The 22,726-nt window shown below is 41.8% G+C and overlaps 1 pseudogene; it reads left to right on the top strand.

Annotated features, from left to right (window-relative positions):
* Positions 1–13,010: 13,010 nt before the first annotated feature.
* LOC142447257 (glyceraldehyde-3-phosphate dehydrogenase-like) lies at positions 13,011–14,008 on the top strand (annotated as a pseudogene).
* Positions 14,009–22,726: the final 8,718 nt, after the last annotated feature.

Here is a 22,726-nt window from a genome sequence, read left to right as displayed (position 1 = left end):
GCCTGGCGGTCTGCTTTGAAAAGGTCACAGCCTGGGAAACCGTATGAGCAGATCTACTCCGCACACACAATCTTGGCACAAGCTGAAGTTCCCACAATCACAACATCTGCGTTTAAAATGGTTAAGACGGGCTTTTCTTGGGAGGCATTACGACTTGTACAAACACTCTCCATGCCTCCTCTATTCGTACTGTGGAGCTAAACCAGAGGGACGTCAATAGAGGTGAGAGCTGATTGAACTTGTTCCGAGTGGGAAAGTCATCAGGCACTGTCATAGCACAGAGACATGGGGGGGGGGCATAGAGCAAACCAGAGCTGTGGTGAGGGGTTCTTAGCACGTGGTCAGTGGTCAGGCGCTTTGGGCAAAGATACTGAGCAACTCCCGCATAAAGTATGTATCCTTCCTTCTTCACGACCTTCATTGCTGACGTGATTGCAAAAAAATACATTCTGGAAGTAAAGAAGAGACTCCAACATCCATTCCAATGCCATGAGACAACAAGGCCGATGAATCACTTATCTTGTAGCAACTTTAGATTCCAGGAGAGCCGAGTCTCGTGTAATACGTTACTGTCCTTTTAAAAGGGTACAATCCGATATCTGGGTCTTGCCTGGTGGCGTGGTGGTTATGCACTGGGACGTTCAAAACCACCGGCAGCAACTCGAGAGAAAGACTGGGCTCTCTACGTGAGTGAGCAGTTGTGATCTCAAAAAGCCACAGAAGGGTTTTGATGAGTCAGCACTGACTGGATGGCAGTGAAGTGGGCTTTTGGTTGTGCTTGTTTTTGTGGCTGTGGACGAGGTGAGGACCGAGGTTACACTCTTTATAAAGGCTTTTGAGGCATAATTTTTAGTTGTAATTGTTTTTTAGGATGGGACAGGAACAGTTACGGCTACCCCCTGAAAAAACTTCCAAAGTTCTCCTTACCAATTTCAGTGAATAACTCTATTACATAGATACATAGATTTCATGTATCAGATTGAGAATTTGATGTCTTTGAGCAAAAGTTGCAAAAGGGCCTTCCTTCCTTAAAAGAACCAGTCTTTACCTGTGAGGGCTACAAAATAGTATTCTTACTGTTAGGAGAGGGCACGGCTTGGGACTATAATATTTACCAAAGATCCCTGGCAGTAAAGGGCTTGATTGCTAACTAAAAGAACCGCCGGCTGCCCTTGGTGAGAGGAGGTGGCAATATGCATCTGGAAAGATTGCAGCCTTGGGAATTCTATAGGGGTCGTTCTGCTTTGTTTTATAGGGTGGCTATGAGTCAGAACTGTCTTGAAGGCACAAACCCAAACATATTATCTGCTTCTCAAATAGCTCATACCTTCTTACTCGGACTAGTGGACGCTCCATAATGAAGTACCAATCCCACTTACTCTGTGGAAACCTCACTCTTACTCATTCGATTTCCCTCCAGATGAGGGAAGGCACAGCTCTGGGCGCAGTACGGATACACTATAAGTTATTGATGGATTTATTTCCTTTGCGAATTTGCTGACAAAATTTCAGTATTTGGGGGAACTAATGAGTATGAGTACAGAATCTCACTTTAATGGATCAATATACTCCAGAAGGGTACTCAACTTTGAAATTTGGAGAAAGGGAAGTGATACACACATGGAGTCATTTTGTGTGGTTACTGCCACTACTTTGGCCCAGATCATGATGACCCCATGCATAATGAGATGGATGCATTGGGATCCAAAGGGTTTCCGTTGGTTCAGTTTTGGAAATAAACCATCAGGCCTCTCTTCCTAATCAGTGTTAGTCTGCTGAAACCAGTTCAGCATCATAACTGCATTCACGCCTATATTGACCACGTGCTTGAGGCACTTGAACCTGTGCTTGAACTTGGGCCACCCTAGTAGAAGGCAATACTTCTACCTTGGAACCACCACTGCCTTTGTGGGTTGGAATCTGACGGAAGTAAAACCAACTGATTAGATGAAAAGATTAAGTGTAAAGTAAAATGAGCATTACTCCCTCACCTTAAGGACTGTCAAATAAAATACATGCAGTCCAGCAGATTGAGGTAGGCACATTTTCTCCACTCTTCATTCCCCAGACTCATCCCATGAATATACGTCCCATGCAGATACATACAGGAATAAGACCAACCTCATCGCCATGCATTCTTGCCCACTTTGCGGCTATCCTCTCTCTAGCATTAACTCCTTTCTTGGATGTTGACATGCAGAAACATTAAACAACATTTACATACACTAAGACATTGAAGAGTGGGCGTGGACTATGTTCTCATAGCCAAGGATCTCCTAATAGCTAGCACTCAACTGTTTCTAAGGCGTTCAGGTGAAAGCTGATGAATGAAACTCCATAGGCCTGCCCCATCCATCTTTTGAATTCAGATGAACAATTTAGCTACAGGCAGTAGAATCTATAAGCAAACCTTTCAAAGGAGCTTAGTAGGAGCAAACACAATTCTCTAATTAATCACACTATGTATTAGAAACCTATTTAGATGTAACTACCCATATATAAAAATGTTTGGTTTCTGTTAATGGGTTAGTAAAAGGGTAAGTGCACAGATTGATTCCTCACCAAGAATGAGTTCAATAGAGCAGATTTTTGTTTAAATTCATAAATAACTGTGAAGAGGACTGGGGATTGAAGGATTAGATAATGAATAAGAGAAACAGATGCAGATGAAATATCACTTCCTTCATGTGGCGGATCCCAGGTAATATTTAGCTCACCTGAATATGGCCATGCGCCATGCTTTGAGTTTTGTATTAGAAGTCCTAGTAGAAAGGGATTTAGATATTCCCATGAAGTTAAATATGTTTAGACAGGAAAATATTGATTGCTTACCACGAGCGATGCAGCGGGGTATCTGACGCTTGTTTTCCTCGTGGAACATAATAAAGTAATTAATTTATCTCTGGCCGAGTAGTATTTGTGAACTGTGTGTGTGCGTGGAACAGACCTCAATGTGTTTGTGTGTCCCACCCCGCTCTCTATTTGCGCGCTAATCACCATGCGCTGCTTGCGGCAGCGTTTCCAGCATCATCACCTTGGAAATGGGGATCGTTTTCTTCCTTTAAATTGCGAAACACAAGGCTCAGTGGTGAAACAGCACTCCGGCTAGAGACGCTAATGACTAATAGGAGGGTCTGACCCTCTGAATGGCGTTTACTGTTCACCAATGATTATGTCATTAGGAATGAATTAGATAGTCAATGAGGTGAATCTTCAAATCAAAGCTGCCACTTTGAAATTTTCAATAATCTGTTCACTCGTAGGACCAGGGCAGTATTTAGCAGCCATTACCGTTCTATTTGCTGGGGCTATGAGGCTGTGAGAAACAGTTTTCTTATAGCATCATTTTCTTCTTCTTTTTTTCGTTTGGAGCAATTGTATCCTTCAAAGCATGACCGCTCAGATTATTTACTCGGAATGTGACCTGCAAGTGGGAACCGGAGCAATCTAAGATTTCCTATCTGGGCATTGCAGACGTGGTGGGGCTGAGAAGAGTTGCAGAACTGTCCTGAGTTGTGCACCTCCCAGCATTCCTGGTGAGACACGATCCGTGCCCCGACTTCTATTTTCTCTCCGTACTGCTTTCACCGTGTACATCACTTAGAGAAACACAGTGACTTGCTTTTTGTCGGCTGGGAGAATTTGTGTATACTTTTTATATCTCCTGTTGTTCCTCTGTTACTGTGAAACGATTACTCCGGTTCTCTGTGGATGTCCACTATTTGTATACATTGGGAAAATGGCGAAAATGACAAGTCATCGAGGAGAGCCCAACGCTTTGTGACACCCCCCCCCCCCCCCCGTGTGTCAACGTAGGACTGTGCTCCGTCGACTTTGACTGTTTGGAAGTAGGTTGCCAGGCCGTTCCTCCATGGTACTTCTAGGTGGACCGGAACCACAAACTGCCAACCTTTGGTTAGTAGCTAAGCGCTGGCTGACAATTTATGCTGCCCCAGGACCCTGCTACGACAAAACCCAACTCCAAACTCACAGCCATCAAGCGTAGTCTGACTTCGAGTGTCCCCATGGGACCTGGTGGAACTTTTCCTGTGGGTTTCTGAGGTTGTAAACGCCAATGGGAGCAGTAAGCCTCATTGTTCTCTTGTGGAGCAGCTAGTGGATTCAAACCGCTGAGCATGCAGTTAGCATCCCAACATGTACTGCGTTATGCCACCAGGGTGCCTTTGATACAGCGGAACTGCCATTTATTTTGTTTGCTACATTTTATTTTATTTTTGACATATTTACACCTGAATTTATTTATTTAAAAATCGTTTTAAAATCAGTTCGTCTAGCTCTTATCACCATCGATATATCCATCCATTGTGTCAAGCACATTTGTACATTATTTGCTACATTTTAGATGCTCTGCTTGAGCTATTATCTATTATCATCACATACCATTCTTACACCCACCTATGAGGAAGGGGTTATCACCTTGTCTTTATAGATGATAAAAATAAAAGTTGACATAGCTATTAAATTGAATATACTAAACTAGAATATTAGCTAAACAAGGTCAGGGACGTTTGGGTGTATGATTAAGCGATGTGTCTCTAGCACACAAAAGACACCTGGCACCTGCTAGGGACGTGGTGAGCATTTGCTAAATGAAGACAGGAAGCTCTTTCCAATGCAGGCCTTCTTACTACTCTGTAGCTTTATTTTTTTCACACTTTGTCTCTACTGGAACCTTAACATAAAAGACAATTTTATGTTCAGATGAAGTTTCAGAATCTTTAAAGCACCCAGCAGGACCTAGCTTTTTTGATTATTCAAAAACGCACCCTGGACTTCTTCCCTTTGGTACATGACATGATAGAAGGGTACAAGCTCATATAAGGATGTGAACGTTTGTGTACACATATATAGGTACATATGTATGCACGCATACACATATATGTCAGAAAATATTGTTATAAAATCACAGAAACCTTTATTAAGTAAAAATGCCAAAAGGTGAAGCTATTGTTCCTCAACATGTGTTCTGCACACCTTCGATAGCCTATGTGTTGCCTTACTTTTTCCTTATAAGCCCCCATGATTGTTCAGTGTCCTGGGAAAAAAAACCCATTAAGTTTATTCTATTGGATACCGCTCCCCCCACCCCCAACAAAACCCATTCTCTATAACCTTCCTAGCTGGCCCCACTGCCTTGTCTTTAGCTGACCCAGCAGATCCCCTCAGAAGCTACTCTTTTGATTGTTACTAAGCAGTGCCCCAGTGGTGCTGCGGGGTAAGCATTGCTCTGCTACCTGCAGTGTTGGCAGTTCAAACCCACCAGCTAGAAGATGAAGAGTACACCACTGAGAGAATTTGTCTGCAGCCATCCACTGATTTCAGAGACACATTAAACACGTTTTGCTTGAGATAAAACCAACTGCGCAGGTTTATTCCAAGCAAAACGTGCTTATGGTGTTTCTGAGATCACTGGATGGCTGCAGACAAATTTTATGAGTAATGTTTTCCTCTTGGTCTTGCAGCTGGTGGTTTTAAACCTGTGCATGTCTGAACTAGGAGCCCTGGTGGCCTAGTGGGTTACTTGATGGGCTGCTAACCACAAAGCCTGCAGGTTAAAAATATCGGCTGATTTGGGGGGGGGAAGATGAGGCTTTCTGCTCTAGTAATAAGTTACAGCCTCGGAAACACAAGGGGGAAGCCCCATTAGGCCTCACAGGTTTGCTGTAAGTTATCATTGACTCTGTAGTAGTGAGCTATTTGAGTGAGATGTATGAACTAGACCTCAGTTACAATGGTTTTTGACTTACGCTATTCTATTAGACAGCATGCTTGGGAGAGCAGAGGGTCAGAGAGAAAGAGGAAGACTGTCAAGGAGATGACAATAGGCCCAAACATAACAATAATTGTGAAGATGGTACAGGACAAGGAAGTGTTTCCTTCTATTGTCTAGAGGGTTGATATGAGTCAGAACTGTCATTATGACATCCAACAACAACAACAACACAGTGTCTTCCAGCTGGCTACTCTTTTTTATTGACATGGGGATCATTCAACTTTGCAGGGTAATGTCTGAAGGTCATGTATAGGGCATGGTGGCATGGCTAAAGATGATACATGTCTTGGTAAATGTATCTTATCCAGGAAGAAAGGAGCCCGGGTAACCAGAGGTTGAAGTGCTCAGCTGCTAACCAAAAGGTCATTCTCAGGGAAAATGATGGTGACAATCCACTTCCATAAAGAGTCTTAGACCCTCTATGGGACAGTCCTATTGGTTTACGATGCGTTCAGATAAACTCAATGACACACAACAAGAACAACATCCTAGAAGGAGAGGTCAGGCTATCTTCAACATGTTCTATAGCTCTCAGGAAATGTGTGTTTGTTTTCTGATGGTATTCTGCAAGCAATCTTGAACTCAGGACAACACGGTGAAGCAGAAGGGACTTACAAGTATATACTGATGAGCTACAAATACGTTGGCTTTTGTGTGTGTGTGTGTGTGTGTCCATGTGTAAGCATTGTGCATAACCATATGCATCTACTCCGCTCCTTGTCTGATCAAATAGTGCATTCGACTCCTGTGACCACAGTCTTGACTCAATAGGTGTTGGAATGCCATGCGATCTGCACAAACTCATAGTGGCCCAATGTACAACAGAGCACACTCTGCCTGGTCCTGCTCCTTCCCCACAAATGTTGTTTTTCAGCCCATTGTTGCAGCTCCTGCGCCATCTATTTTGTTGAGGGGCTTCCTCTCTTTCACTGACTCTCTGCTTTACCAAGCACGATGTTCTTCTCCAGGGGTGGCTCCTACTAATAACATGTTCAAGGCCCCCGAGACCACGTCTTCTCATCCTCTCTGCTCAGGAACATTTTGGCTCTGCTTCTTCCAAAACACATCAGTTTGTTCTGGTAGCTCCTAGTACTTTCAATATTCTTCACCAACACCATAATTCAAAAGCATCGATTTTTCCTTCTGTCTTCTGTATTCATTGTCCAGCTTTCCCATCCATAAGAGGCAGTTGAACACACCATGGCTTGGCTCAAAGTAGCATCTTGGCCTTCTGTGTAGCAGACTTGCCCAGTGCCACTCTTCATTCGACTTCTTCACTTCTGCTAACATGAGAATTGATTGTGGGTCTAAGTCAAAGGAAATGTTGACTACTTTAATCTTTTCTCTGTTTATCATCGTGCTCTATAATCGGACAGTTGTGAGGAGTTTGGCTTTATTTACATAGAAGTGTAATCAATACTGAAAGCTGTAGTCTGTGACCTTCCTAAGTAAGTGCTTCAAGTCCTTTTGGCTATTAGCAATTAACATTGTGCCGTCTGCATATTGAAGATTGTTAAGAAGGCTTCCACCAGTGCTGCTGTCTGGTTCTTCGTCATGTAGTCCTGCTTCTCAGATGATTTCCTCAGCGCCGAGATTGAATAACAAATGCTTAATCATTCAACCTCTTACCTCTTATTCTCCCTCTACCTTCTTGGTGAATCTCATAGCTTCTGACTCTGGAGAATGTTTGGGAATATCATGAGCTGCTGAAGAATATTTTAAGGGTATTTTCCAGGAAGAGTCATGGCATTCAAGCTTCAAGGGAATGGGTTGTTGATGGCTTTTTTTCTTTTCTAAGTTGGAAGCAAATTTATACCAGAGACATCTTAAAAAAATAAAAGAAGAAACATTTCCGCAAGTCTGGTGATCCTGCTGATTTTATCAGCCAGTGAAAACGAAGTGATAGGTTCACGTTAGAAAGAGAGAATTATAGAATGACAGCTGAATGTGTGTTAGATCTAGCTGGTTCACTGCATACGGAAATGACTGACTATAAATTATTCCAAACACATCCTTCCATGGGCATGATAAAATCTTCATTTCAAGTATCTCCTTATGTGTTGCTTTGTTATATAAAAACTCGGACAATATTGGGTGACTCGTTCTTCAATTCCCTAATCTTGCCCCGTCCTCTCTTTCTGACCTGAGGGTCACCACGTGTTTGAATGGCAGATAACTCAGCAGCCTTCCTAGACATGGCTCAGTGAGAATGGCGACTGTAAGCTCTCTTCTGCGTAAATTTGCTCCTTGTTGGGAGAAAAGGAGCCATGATGGCACAGTGGTTAAGCGTTCAGCTGTGAACTGAGAGGTTTACAGTTCAAAACCATCAGATGCTCCTCCGGAGGAAGGAGGGACAGGCTGCTTCTGCAAAGATTTACAGGCGTGGCAATCCGACGGGGGTGTTTCTGCTCTGTCATCCAGGGTTGCGATGAGTCAAAATCAACTCAGACACAATGGGTTTGGTATTTTGGGATTTAGTTTTTCAATGATCTCGTGTTTTTATTAAATTGCTGGCTTCCCCAGGCTTACTTCTGTATAATTGTGCTACATATTACAGGTGGAAGTTTCAGACGAGGAAACTGAAGATTGGAAGGTTAAGACATTTGTTAAGGTTCAATGCAGCAATTGGTGGGGCAACATTTGCACGTTTCCCAAATGCCCAGACTAGTTCTCCTTGGCTTTATTTCTAAAACTAGGCAGTAGTTACTGTACAACAAGATATGACATATTTCCAAATGGTTTTTGTTTTTATAATATGGAATATAAGTTTCATGAATGTAATGCTACTATTGTAGTAGTCTTTTCTAAAGTAAAATATATTGTATAAGTATTTCCTGCCATCATAGGAATGCCATTCTCTGCCTAAATTGAAAATTTTGATTCAACGCATAATATCTATAAGTGAAAAAAATGAATTATCTTTAACTGGATGTGTAAGATTAGATCTATATTGTTTTCAAAATATATTTTCAAATAATTTACTTCCTGAATAGACCTTTGGAGAAAATGACCTGTCAAAACTAAAGTCTAACTTTTAACATTATCTCCCTTTGAAACATAAATTTCACCACAATAAGATACATCCAATTAATGTTCTTTAGAGAAATAGACATTCAATTAAGTTTATATTTCAAAGTTAGCTTCCCTGGAAGACAAAGAATTCATCTTGAAAAATATTCTTGATTCTAGTCTACGGAGTTCATTCACTTCTAATTAAATTCAAATTGTGCAGGGAAAAACAACAACACTCCCCACCCCACACACACACGCACCAAACTAGTGTAAAATGAAATTGCGTGAGAACTTACTGAATTCAAATTCTACTTGACTGACATAGTTGATCCTACTTCTGGTGTTCAATGGGATTCAAAGTAGGCCCAAGTGGACATCGTCAAACTCACAAAGACAATGCGATGATTTGTTTCCTCTTGGAATTCACTGACTTTCAAAGTAATTGGAGCACTGGATAGCTTTCTTAAGGATGCCTGCCATCTGACAATCCTTTGCTGGGCGTTCACAAACATGCTTACTTGTTCTTTGTTTTCTTTTAGTAGATGGATTTCCCCCCTTAGCTTGGTTTATCTGCATTGGCAGTAATTAGTTCAGTGGTGAATTAAATAAGTTACACCTGAGTTGGTTGAGAGCTTTACTCTGCCCGCATGAGTAGGAAAATTCTAAGCTTCCACTGAACTGAAACTCAACTCACTGGCAGGAGAGAGGGTGACAATGGTCGCTGCTAATGAGCTTCTGTTGGAAGGAATTGAATACTTATTTACAAAGCCACTCATTGGCTGCTCTGGCTGTCAGAATGGGACATCAGCTCACTCACGGCCTGACTGCCCAGGCTTCTCTATGCCATGGTGAGGATAGCCCTTTCAGGATGGTCCCCTCTTCAAAGCATCAATAACCACATTTCAGCAATAGGACCTGTGTTGCTTATCTAAACCGAAATTTGACACGTGGCTAACTATCTCTGCTACAGGCAGTCCTCAGGCTAGGAAGGAGGTCCCTTCTTAATTGTGTGTTTAGGAATATATAGTTAATTTAGAACAGGTACATATGGTTCTTATTTAGCCTTATTTTAGGGCAAGAAAAGACTCAAGAGCCTTTTCAATGATTTAAAAGGGAAAGTGATTGTGATGAAGGATTTGTTGCCAGTAGGGATTCGTCAGTCATTTCAAAGTGAGGGCAAATTTAGGTCATATTAAACAGCAAGGGCAAGTTGTGCATAAATGGAAAGTTTGTAACCTGGGGGCTACCTGTAATGGGAAAAGAAATGGATATGCTTTCCTTTGTTTGTTTCTAAGAGCCAACAACAATCTCTTGGCGTCAATATTCACAGTGGGGTTTCAAACACTTGGCAGAAAACATTAATAGCATCAGGTCACACCTCATCACCCCATCCTGCATCCATTTTGTGGATAGCTCGAACTATCTGGATGGTTAAACTCTGTACCCTCTGATTTTTAAACACCGCACAGTGAACTAACTCCAGCATAGTTAGAAAAATTGTTGCAAAAAGAGTTGCATTTTTCTTTAATAGTTCAGCCTTCTTCGTGAGATTCGGATCACTCGCTGCCACTAAGTCAATCTCAACTGCCAGAAACTCTTCAGGACAGAGTAGAACTGCCCTCGGGGCTTTTGAGACTAAATCTTCGCAGGAGAAGAATGCCTTGTCTTTCTCGCATTGAGTGGCTGGTGGTTTAGAACTGCGGACCTGCAGTTAGCAGCCTAATGTGTAACCTATTATGCCACCAGTGGTCCACTTGACCAAATGACATAGCTGAAGGCTGACAAGTTCAGTCTTAGTCTATCTCTGATTTAAGGATGCACTATGACCCTCCCTGAATCATAAACCCGAAACTGAAGCATGATTCAATAATGATCTCTGGTAAGTCCCTGACTCTTCATCTAATATTCTTCATCTAAAACTATGAGACCACCAGTCACCTGCCAGTTTGGCATTCTGTAGTGGCTTGTGTGTTGCTGTGATTGTAAGTGGAAGTCAGGACACTGGTGTTTCAAACAGCAGCAGTGTCATCCATTGCAGAGAGTCTTCAGGGGAGCTTCTATGTAGGACAGAGTAGGAAAGAAGGACTGGATGGTCTACGACTGGGAGAGAGAGAAAACAAGGCCACTCTAATCCTTGTGAATGGAAAGAGGACATTATCTGATGGAATGCCAGAAGATGAGTCACTAAGGGTGGATGGCACTCAAAACACAACTGGGAAGAGCTACCTTCTCTAAGCACCGCCAACCTCAGAGAGACGGATGAAGTAAAGCTTTGGGGACTTTCATCTACTGATGTGGCATGGCTGAAAATGAGAAGAAAAAGCCACAGAAAACCATTAGTAATAAAAATGCACAAAGTTTGGATCCAGGAAAGTTGGAAGTTGTCAAAATGAAGTGGAAACATAAAGATCAATATCCAAGGCATTCGTGAACTCAAATGAACTGAGAATAGGCATGTTGAATTAGATGATCGTATGTTTTACTATGCTGGGAGTGACAAATTGAATAGAAAAGATGTCCCTCATTCATTGTAAAAGAATATTTCATGATCTATTGTGATGTACAATGTTGTGAGTTATATTATATAGGATAATATAGTCAGAAAACATGGACTATATGAAGAACATAGAAGCAGGAGTGGGAGAAGGCTTATTACTAATGTATGCAATGTATATAGATGACACAACCTTGCCTACTGAAAGTAAGGAGTACTTGAAGCTCTTGCTAATGAAGATCAAGGATTATAGCCTTCAATGTGGATTATAACTTAATGTAAATAAAAAATATAAAAAAACAATGTAAATGAAAAAAGAAAAGAACTGACCAATAGGTAACATCATGATAAATGGAGAGACGATGGGAGATGTCAAGGATTTCATCTTGACCGACCCCCAATCAACGCTCATGGAAGCCCCCGTCAAGAGATCAAATGACACATTGCATTGGGTAAACTGCTGCACAGACCTCTTGAAAATTGTTGAAAAGCAAGGATGTTGCTTTGAGGGCTTAGGTGTGCCAGACCCAAACCATGGTCTTTTCAATGTAAAAACTGGACTTGAATAAGGAAGAGAGAAGAAGAATGGATGCACTTGAATTATAGTGCTGGTGACAAATAGAGAACGTACCACAGACTGCCAAAAGAACAAACGAATCTGTCTCGGAGGAAGTACAGTCAGAATGCTCCTTAGAGGCAAGCATGGCAAGACTTCATTCATCTCACGAACTTTGGACATGTTGTCAGGAGATGCCTGCCCCTGGAAGAGGACATCGTGCTTGGTAGAGAGGCAGCAAAAAAAGAGGAAGCCCTTCAGCAAAATGACTGGAGCTGCATTGATAGGTTAGACCCTAACCAGAGTGCACACGGGGCAATGTTTCCTTCTGTCATACATAGAGTTGCTATGAGTCGAATGAACTCAATGACACCTGAAAACAACAAGGAAGACCAGTTTAGTCTCATTGATGCACCAACCGCTAATGCCAGATATTAAAATGTTGAAGATTTTTACCAACATTGGCAGTTTGAAATTGATCAAATTTGCAATCAAGATGCATGGATAATTATTGATTATTGGAGTATTCACCTGAATTTAGAGACCAACTTATGAATAGATGTGAACATTAATGATCTAAGACCCTTGGATTTTGGGATAACATCAGTGATGTGGTGCATAAAGATACTGTGTAGTTACATAATCTGGTGTCAACTTGTGAAGGGGTGGAGTCTAGCCTGTCAATCAGGTCGCGGCTTGATGACCTCATTTGGAGGCACCGTAGAGATAATTAGCTCACTGGAGGCCAGATACACAAATTGTTGAAAAGCAAATTGAAAAACAGACTCTCTGCTTGTTTCCCTAGGAGACATTCCTGTTGAGAAGTCACACGGAGTCATGCTGATGCCAGCGAAAGCCCTGGATCTCGAGGAGCCATGTGGCGACCCACGCCAGTGCTGAGAGGCTTCCACCACCACTGCATCCCCAAGACTTCCCACCCACTGACTTGTGATCTTCCTGCACTCGGTGTCATTGCATGTGTTGCATGAGTCTGAAGAGGACTTTATAGATTGGTATTGGACATATGAGCTACTATTGGATTTATGGACTTGACCTGGACTGGGATGTTTTCTTAATATATAGCTACTCTGGCTCTCTGCTCCTCCTTGTGCGACAGACAGCCCGTGTAGTCCTAGCTATATCCCTGAGACACGATGGTGAAGGTCGGAGTGAATGGATTCAGCCGCATTGGCCACCTGGTCACCAGGGGTATTTTCAATTCTGGCAGAGTGGATATTGTTGCCATCAATGACCCCTTCATTGATCTGAATGACATGGTCTCCATGTTCCAGTAGGATTCCACTCGCGGCAAGTTCAATGGCACTCTCAAGGCTGAGAATGGGAAGCTTATCATCAATGGGAAGACCATCGCCATCTTCCAGAGCAAGATCCCGCCAACATCAAGTGGGCTGAGGCCGGTGCCAAGTATGTCGTGGAGTCCACTGGTGTCTTCACCACCATGGAGAAGGCTGGGGCTCACTTAAAGGGCGGTGCCCAAGGGTGGTCATCTCTGCCCCTTCTGCCGATGCCCCGATGCTTGTGATGGGCATGAACCACGAGAAGTACAACAACTCCCTCAAGATTGTCAGCAATGCCCCCTGTACCATCAACTGCTTAGCCCCCCGGACCGAGGTCATCCATGACAATTTTGGCATCGTGGAAGGACTCATGACCACAGTCCATGCCATCACTGCCACCCAGAAGACCGTGGACGGCCCCTCTGGGAATCTCTGGCGTGATGGCCGTGGGGCTGCCCAGAACATCATCCCTGCATCTACTGGCACTGCTACGGCTGTGGGCAAGGTTATCCCAGAGTTGAATGGGAAACTGACTGGCGTGGCCTTACGTGTCCCCACCCCCAATGTGTCCATCGTGGATCTCTCCTGCCATCTGGAGAAAGCTGCCAAGGACCATGACATCAAGAAGGTGGTGAAGCAGGTGGCCGAAGGTCCCCTAAAGGGCATCCTGGGATACTGAGGACCAGGTTGTCTCCTGTGACTTCAACAGTGATACCCAATCTTCCACCTTTGATGCTGGGCCTGGCATTGCCCTCAACAACCACTTTGTCAAGCTCATTTCCTGGTATGCTAATGAATTTGGCTATAGCAACAGGGGGGTGGACCTCATGGTCCACATGGCCTCCAAGGAGTAAGAGCCCCCCCTGGACCAGCAGCCCCATCAACAGCACTAGAGGAAGAGAGGCTCTCAGTTTCTGGGGAGTCTTTGCCCCCAATTCAGTCCCCCAACACACTGAGAATATAACATCCAGACCCCCTGAAGGAAGGGGAGGGGCTTAGAGAGCCCGACTTTGTCATGGACCATCAATAAAGTACACTGTACAGCTACTCTTTGATACGTAAGTCTCCTGAATTTGTTTCTCTAGTCCACTCAGACTAACACAGATACCAGAAGTCTTTTAAAAGACAGCACAGAAAGAAAAGGCCAAAGCAGATGCTATAAAAGACTTTGAGGTTTCCTCTTGAATGTACAGTAGCTAAAGCAAAAGGAAGAAATGATCAAGTGAAATAACCGAACCCATTTCCAAGGGTGTCCTGAGTAGACTGTGTACAGAGATACCTTGTTGAATGGCTCCAAACTTGAACTTTACATTACTCAAATAGCAAACTTGGGAGGGGGGGAATCTGCTTCGCATTCATAATCAAACCAAAGTCTGACTGGAGAAAACTTACATGGGCTGAGAACGAGTCAAGCTCACGTCTCAGTTCAGGCTCAAAGGGGCTCAGACAATGTAGAGTGCTTGTGTTGGTGTGATAAAATTTTCGTCATTGTGCTTGTTTTGCACCTTATTTATGTAAACTGTCATAACCATGGCTCCTAAGTAAATGAGTGACACCAGCAGTAAAGCTAAGGGAAATACTGTGAGAACCAAGAGAGAGTGAACGAAAGAAATCATGGCAAAATTTAAATCAGTTGTTGCTTTGTCCGCTGAATACAAGCTAAGTCAACATTATCAACAGTTTGGGAAGAAGAAGGAAAAATAGTAATTAAAGCAGCAAATGTAGCAAAAGGTGTGAAATTGTTAACCACAAAGCAAAGACCTCAGATGATCAAAGAGGATGAAAAATTATTGTTAGTTTGGATACATCAGAAACCAACTTGATGGCGATAGTGTACCAGTGACAGGGATATGCAAGAAGCCTGGAAATCTCATGGTGAGTTTATATAAGTATAATTTGGGGGTCTCAAGGTTGTGGTTTTTCATTATTTCTTATGGGACAAAGATGTTCAGTTCTCAAAATTTTTGGTGTTCAAAACTGAATTTGGAATGAATTGACCTTGACAATAAGGTGTCACTGTATTTGAATGAAATATGCCAAGACTTGGAGTTAGAAAACCAAAAGGGAAGGACAAACTCAATATCAGGTGAAAGAACTGAAGAAAAAACTCAGGCCTCGAGTAGCACTATTTAAAGATTCTACTGACAACACACTGAATGACACAGAAAGCATCAAAGATGGAAAGAATGCACATCGTCACTGTACCCAACATGACTCATTGGATGCCAACCATTTCAGGAAGTAACAGAATCACGAGCCAATGGTGTGGAACGAAGTACTGCTGCTCTGAAGGCATTGGCCAAAAGTCAAGGCTGCAGGAATTGAAAAAAAATACCAGTTGAGATATTTTAACAAACAGAACAAATGCTGCAAATGCTCACTCATATTTACCAAGAAAATTTGGAACTGTCAAAAAGTCAAGCTGAATTCAGAAGAGGACTTGAAAGGAGAAAATATCTTTATGAATATAAGCTAGATCTTGACTGAAAGCAGGTAATACCAGAAAGAGACTTCCTTGTGTTTCACTGATTATGCAAAAACATATACCTCTGTGGGTCATCACAAATTATGGATAGCATTGAGAAAAATGGGAATTCCAGAATACTTCATTGTGCTCATGACGAATCTTTACATGGATGAAGAGTCTATTGTTTGAACAGGACAAGGGGATATTGTGTGTTTTTACATTATGAAGGTTATGTATCAAGGTTGTGTCATTTTGCCACACGTGTTCAATCTGCATACTGAGCAAACAATTCAAGAAGCCCGTCCTCTGAAGAATGACGAGCCCTTCGGATGGAAAGAAGACTCAACAACAACCTGTGATGTGCAGGTGACTCACCTTGCTTGCTGAAAGGGAAGAGGACTTGAAGCACTTACTGATGCAAATCAAACTCTACGCCTCCAGGTAGGATTACATTTCCACCTAAAGAAAGCAATGTTTTTCACAAGTGGACCAATAGCAACATCATGAAACAGGGGAGTTGATTGACATTGTCAAGGATTTCATTTTATTTGCACCCATAATCATTGCCCATGGAAACAGCAGTCCAGAAATATAATGAATTATTGCACTGTGCAAAGCTTCTGCAAAAGGCTTCTTTAAAATGCTAAAAGCAAAGCTGTCACTTGAAGACTCCAGTGGTCCTGACTCAAGGTCTGATACGTTCAGTCACCTCACATGCGTTTGAAAGCTGGATGGAAGATTGAAGAATTACTGCCTTTGAATAAGGGTGCTAGCAAAGGATATTAAATATACCAGGTATCGCCAGAAGAAGGAACCATATTAAGAAGCTCAGCCACAATGCTCCAGAGGGGTAAGTATGGTGAGACGTTGTCTCATGTGCTGTGGACATCTTATCAAGAGGGACCGTCTCTGGAGAAGGACATCAAGCTTAGTAAAGTAGAGGGTCACCAAAAATGCATAAGACCCTCAGTGAGTTGGCTTGACATGGTGACTGCAAAATTGGATCAATAATAAGCAAAGATTGTGATGATGCTACAGGACCGGGAAATACTTTGTTCTGTTGTATATAGGATCACTAATAGAATAAGCATGATAGCACATAACAACAACAACAACAACATAAAAATGAAGCTCATTTTTTCTGATTACCCCATAGGGTAACTAGTTCTGTTTGAGAGAAACTATAATTGTTATCTTAATGCTAAATTTAAATTAATGTAGACTTTCTGTGCCTATGGGAGCAGCAGTCAGGGAATGGAATGATGTACTTCCTTGGGCAAACCTACTGAAAAAGAGTTCTTTAAAGTTTCAGAAGTAAAGATGTCACTTTGATGACTAAGGTACATCTGACCCATGGATGCAGGTGAACTTTGGATAGTGGAAATGGAAACTAGGAGAATTGATGCCTTCAAATTGTGGGTTGGTAAAGAATATTGACTATATCATATGTTACAAAAAGAATGAACAAATCAGCCTTATAAGAACTGTAATCAGAATGTTCCTTAGAAACAAGGATCAGGAGGCTTCATCAGGCAGACTGTTGATGAAAATGGGAGACACCCTCAAGGAGGTAAATTGACACCATAGCCATAACAATGGACTCAAGCATCCAACTATTATGAAGGTGGTATAGGACCAGTTACCATTTTCTTCTATTATATAAGATATCATCTCTGATATGTGATATCATCATGGGTTGGAGCTGCCTTGGTAGCAAGTAACAACATACTCTCCATGTGTTAGTCCAGGTTGACTAGAGAAATAAATTCAGAGACACTCCTGAGTGTGTAAATCAGAGTAATTGTATATTAAGAAAACATCCCAGCCCGGTCCAGATCAAGTCCATGGGTCTGATATTAGCCTGTATGTCCGATACCAGTCCATAAATTCCTCTTTAGACTCACAGCCATGCAATGATTCCAACTACAGGAAGATCACAGAGCAGTGGGTGGAAAGTCTTATGGATCCAGTGGTGATAGAAGCATCCCAGGGCTGGCATGGATTTCCACATGGCTCCGTCACCTCCAGGGCTCTGGTTCCCATCAGCTTGGCTCCATGTGGGTCAATAAGAATGGCTAACAGAGAGAGGGTGTGTCCCGCCTCCAGGGAGGGAGATGGGAGTTCCCAGAATCCTTAGGAGAAGTCCAAGCCCACACAGAGGCACCATTAGCTTTGATCTGATTGATAGGTCAGACTCCAGCCCTTCACTCTAGTTGACAGAAGATTATGTAACTGCCACACTCCTCTTTTCCAGCATAGGTCTATCTTCAGGATATTGTCTACCCTCTAACATGTTGTAGATCTTTGTATATTCATAGAATCTTGTTAAGCAGCTGTTAAGCCAATATATTTCCATTGCACTGAACCCTATCTGTGACTGTGGCTTGTTTTCCAAACCCTTGTTGATTTGTTTTTCCAATGTACTGATTCAGATGTGGTACCTAAAACTGAACACAGGATTCAAGTTGGGGTTTGATATGTATCTGACACCTACATCTTTACTCTATATGGCCCAAGACTGCCTTAGTTATTCTGGCTTTCGGACTTCCTATTGAGGTTTTAATCAATAAAAACCAGAGTTCTCTTTTCACATCAACATCACATACATTCACATCTGGCTTTCTGTGGTCAATAAATGTTGTCAAAACATTTAACATGCACAAGACACTAGGCTAAGTGCTTGACCCTCACAACAAACTGATAGAACGAATCATTTCATATCGTCTGTTTCACAAATAAAGAAAACGAGGCCTGGGAAGCTTAGAAACCATAGCTAAGGACACCTAGTTTTTAAGCAGCGAAGCTAGCATTTCAGACAGTGAAGTCTGAATGTAGAGAATGTACTTCTAAGTGCAACTCCACATTGTTTAAGACCACTTACAAGAGGAAGAGATTTTAAATTAAGCGTATGTCTTCGTGGAATGCCGCTGCTTTCTCCAGCCATTGTTTATCACGTGGAGCTCTCTTTGAACTTGTATCTTTCATACTGTACTAGGTACAAAAGATTAATCTCCTGATAATGAAGGAAAAACTAAAAAATGTAAAAGAAGTGCCGAGAAGGCACACTGGTCTAAATATTAAGTACTAAATCCTGTAAGGGTAGAAGGAGGGCTACTGCTAAGTTTTAAGTAGTTTGAGGGAGTTTGGAGTGAACTCATCCAAAGACTTTGAGATAGCAGAATTAAAAATTAATGAGAGAAGAGCGGGGAAAGCCTATTTAAAATATTACTTTAAACTTTTATAATTTATTGGTTAGGTCTGTTTTTCTACTAACATTCTATCTGCTAAGATGTCATCTAGTTGTTTACTGGCAAAAATCATCCTCATGCTCTTCAGAGTTACACCTTTTCCATATGGCTAACCATGACAATTTCTTATCTACAGGATTCTGATTCGAGAATGTCATCCAAGTGGGGTCATATAGTTTGAAACGTGTTGAGAGATGTTTCTTTTATTCAGTAGTATGCCTTGGAGATCTATCCAAGTTAGTAGATATCAATACTTGGCTCCTTTTAGGTTGACTAGTATTCCATTGCATGGATGACAGTGTATGGTGACAACACAAAGATGATCCTCACTCCCCGTCATTTACTGACAGTTTACATGGTCATTCACCTGCTGAAGCACATTTGGTTGAATCTTAGCTAGCTTTGCTACATCGGAAACCCCACAGGTGGGTAGCTTTAATAAACAGACATGTAGGTTCACACAGTTGAGAAGACTGAAGCCCTAAATCAGGGAACCAGCTCTATGGGATACTTTTTCTCTCTGCCAGCCCTGTTGCACGGTCCTTGTTCATTGGTGATCTTCATATGTCTTGACAGCTATCTCTACCATCTCTGTGGCTTTTCTGTCTTAATTTTCTTTTTTTATATCTGAAAGGTGATTGGTTTAAAAATATTACACTGAAATGGCCTCCTATAACAAAGAAAACTAGTTCCCAAGTATGACTGTAACTATAGACAGAGGGGCTAGGATTTACAACACACACATATATTTTATATGATATAGTTTATATATTAACAATATATCATATTAATAATATACAGTGTTAATATAATATATTTTATATAGTAATAATACAACATTAACAATATAATATATTTTACATATTAATTATATATTAATTTCCCTTCATTATCAGGAGATTTATATATATTTTTCCCCTTGCCTAGATCAAAATTTTTAAGATTTTTATTAGGGTTTGAAAAAAAATTGCTTCTCTAATTCTGTCTTTCTTTTTTAATATAAATCATTTTATTGGAGGCTTGTACAACTCTTATCACAATCCATACATACATCCATTGTGTCAAGCACATTTGTGCATTTGTTGCCATCATCATTCTCAAAACATTTGCTTTCTAATTGAGCCTTTGGTATCATCTCCTCATGTTTTCTTCTCCCTCCCTGCCTCCCCTCCCTCCTTCATTTTGTCATGTCTTACACTGTCTGACGTCTCCCTTCACCCACTTTTCTGTTGTATGACCCCCAGGGAGGGAGTTATATGTGGATCCTTGTAATTGGTTCCCCCACTTTCTACCCCACCTTCCCTCCACCCTCCTAGTATCACCACTTTCTCCACTGGTCCCGAGGGGTTCATCTGTCCTGGATTCCTTGTTTCCAGTTCCTATCTGTACCAGTGTACATCCTCTGGTCTAGCTGGATTTGTAAGATAGAATTGGGATCATGATAGTAGGGGTGGGGGGTGGGGGGAGGAAACATTAAAGAACTAGAGGAAAGTTGTATGTTTCATTGTTGCTACACTGCACCCTGACTGGCTTATCTCTTCCCTGTGACCATTATGTAAGGGATGTCCAGTTGCCTACAGATGGGCTTTGCGTCCCCACTCCGCACTCCTCCTCATTCACAATGTTATGATTTTTTTACAACATATTTTTGTCAGTTATAAAAGCTGCTTTTATAAGCCCTTATGCACAGTTAAACATAGTAGTTTTTCCCCCTTTGTCATATATACTCAGGAGTGAAGTTGCTTGGTGGTATGCTTGTAAGGGTCTGTAAGAATTCATGCTAACTAACTGCTGTGAATTGCCCTTTCTTAAATTAACCAGGGGGATTAGAGAGAAGGGAATTAACCACATAGTAGTTTCTGTTGACACATAAAAAGCCTTGAAGTCATTCTCTTAGATGCAGAGTGACGCCAATCAATCATCTGGAACCTGAACATAACAACTGAGTGCCCGAGACACTCAGACATCAAGACTTCAGAGGGCAATCTTATCCCTACACAAACGATGACCTTAACCCCCTGCCTTACTCCCTTTCTCAGGTTGCTGGCATCTGAATAAGGTGCTTGGGAAGAGGACCACACCCTATCTCTGCACTTTGGGTCAGTAGTGACAGGCAGAATCCACATGTTTTTGATCCATGCTAAATGAATATTGAGCTGTAAGAGAAATTGTCTCATAGTTTCTCAAAGTTTCTGTACCATTTGTCATTCTTTGCCCACAGTGTATGAGAATTTCATCTGATCCACGGACTGGCCACCCTGGTTTATTTTACTTTAGCTATTTTATTTCGATGTGCTATTGGTATGATTAGGTGCTGTCAAGTGGGTTCTGACTCACAGTGACCCTGTGTACAACAGAATGAGACCTCACCGGGTCCTGGACCAGCCTCATAATCTTTGTTCTGTTGGGGGCCATTCTTGCAGCCACTGGGTCAACCCATCTCCTCGAGGATCTGCCTCTTTTTCCCCTACTCCACTTTACCAAGCCGGGTGTCCTTTTCTAGTGATTGGTCTCTCCTGATAACCTGTCCAACGGTGATGATAAAGTCTTAGCCTCCTTGCTTCTAAGCATCTTCTGGTTGTACTTCTTCCAAAAGAGATTTGTTTGTTCTTTTGGCAGTCCATGCTATTTTCAATATTCTTTGCCAGCACCATGATTCCAATGCATAGACTCTTCTTTGGTGTTCCTTCTTCCATGTCCAACTTCCACATACGTTCCTGGTGACTGAAATATACCATGGCTTGTGTCGGGTGCACCTTAATCCTCAAAGGAACACCTTGCTTTTTAATTCTTTCAAGAGGTCTTTTTTTTTTTTTTTTACATTTTATTAGGGGCTCGTACAACTCTTATCACAATCCACACATATACATACATCAATTGTATTAAGCACATCCATACATTCTTTGCCATAATCACTCTCAAAGCATTTGCTCTCCACTTAAGCCCTTTGCATCAGGTCCTCTTTTTTTTCAAGAGGTCTTGTGCAGCAAATTTACCCGATTCAGTCTGTGATTTGTTCTCCACACTGCTGCTTCCATAAGCATTGATTGTGGATGCAAGATGAAATTCTTGACAAATTGAATCTCTTTCTCTGTTTATCCCGAAGCTACCTACTGGTCCAATTGTAAAGATTTTAGTTTATTCAAACCGAGTTGTAATCTAGACTGAAGGCTACAATCCGTGATCTTCATCAGCAAGTGCTTCAAGTCCTCCTAACTTTCAGCAAGCAAGGTTGTGTCATCTGCATTTTGCAATTTGTTAATAACTTTTCCTTCAATAATGATAACACATTCTTCTTCATATAACCCAACTTCTCTGATGACTTGCTCAGAATAAAGGTTGAATAAATATAGTGAGGATATAACCCTGATGCATACTTTTCCTGATTTTAAACTATATTCCCTTGTTCTATTTGCACAACTCTCTCTTGATCCATGCATAGGTTCCACATGAGTACAATAAAGTTCTGGAGTTCTAATTCTTTCAAGGCTATCCATACTTTGTATTGGTGCACACAATCGAATACCTTTGTATAGTCAACAAAACACAAGTCAACATCTTTCTGAAATTCTTTGCTTTCATCTGAGTTCCATCTGATATCAGCAATGATACCCCTTATTCCACGTCCTCTTCTGAATCCTGACTGAACTTCTGGCAGCTCCCTGTCAAGGTACTGCTACAACCATTGTGGAAGGATCTTCAGAAAACATTTTATTTGCATGGATAAAGACACCATGCTTGGTAAAAGAGAGAAGCAGAGAAGGGAAGGCCCTCAGGGAGATGAATTGACACTGTGGCTGCAACAACAAGCTTAAGTATAGGAACAATTGTGAGACTGGCACAGGACCAGGCAGTGC

This window comes from Tenrec ecaudatus, chromosome 4, assembly GCF_050624435.1.
Source record: "Tenrec ecaudatus isolate mTenEca1 chromosome 4, mTenEca1.hap1, whole genome shotgun sequence".
Taxonomy (NCBI): Eukaryota; Metazoa; Chordata; class Mammalia; order Afrosoricida; family Tenrecidae; genus Tenrec; species Tenrec ecaudatus.
Note: the sequence above shows the minus strand (reverse complement) of the source record. Positions and strands in the feature narration are given on the sequence as shown.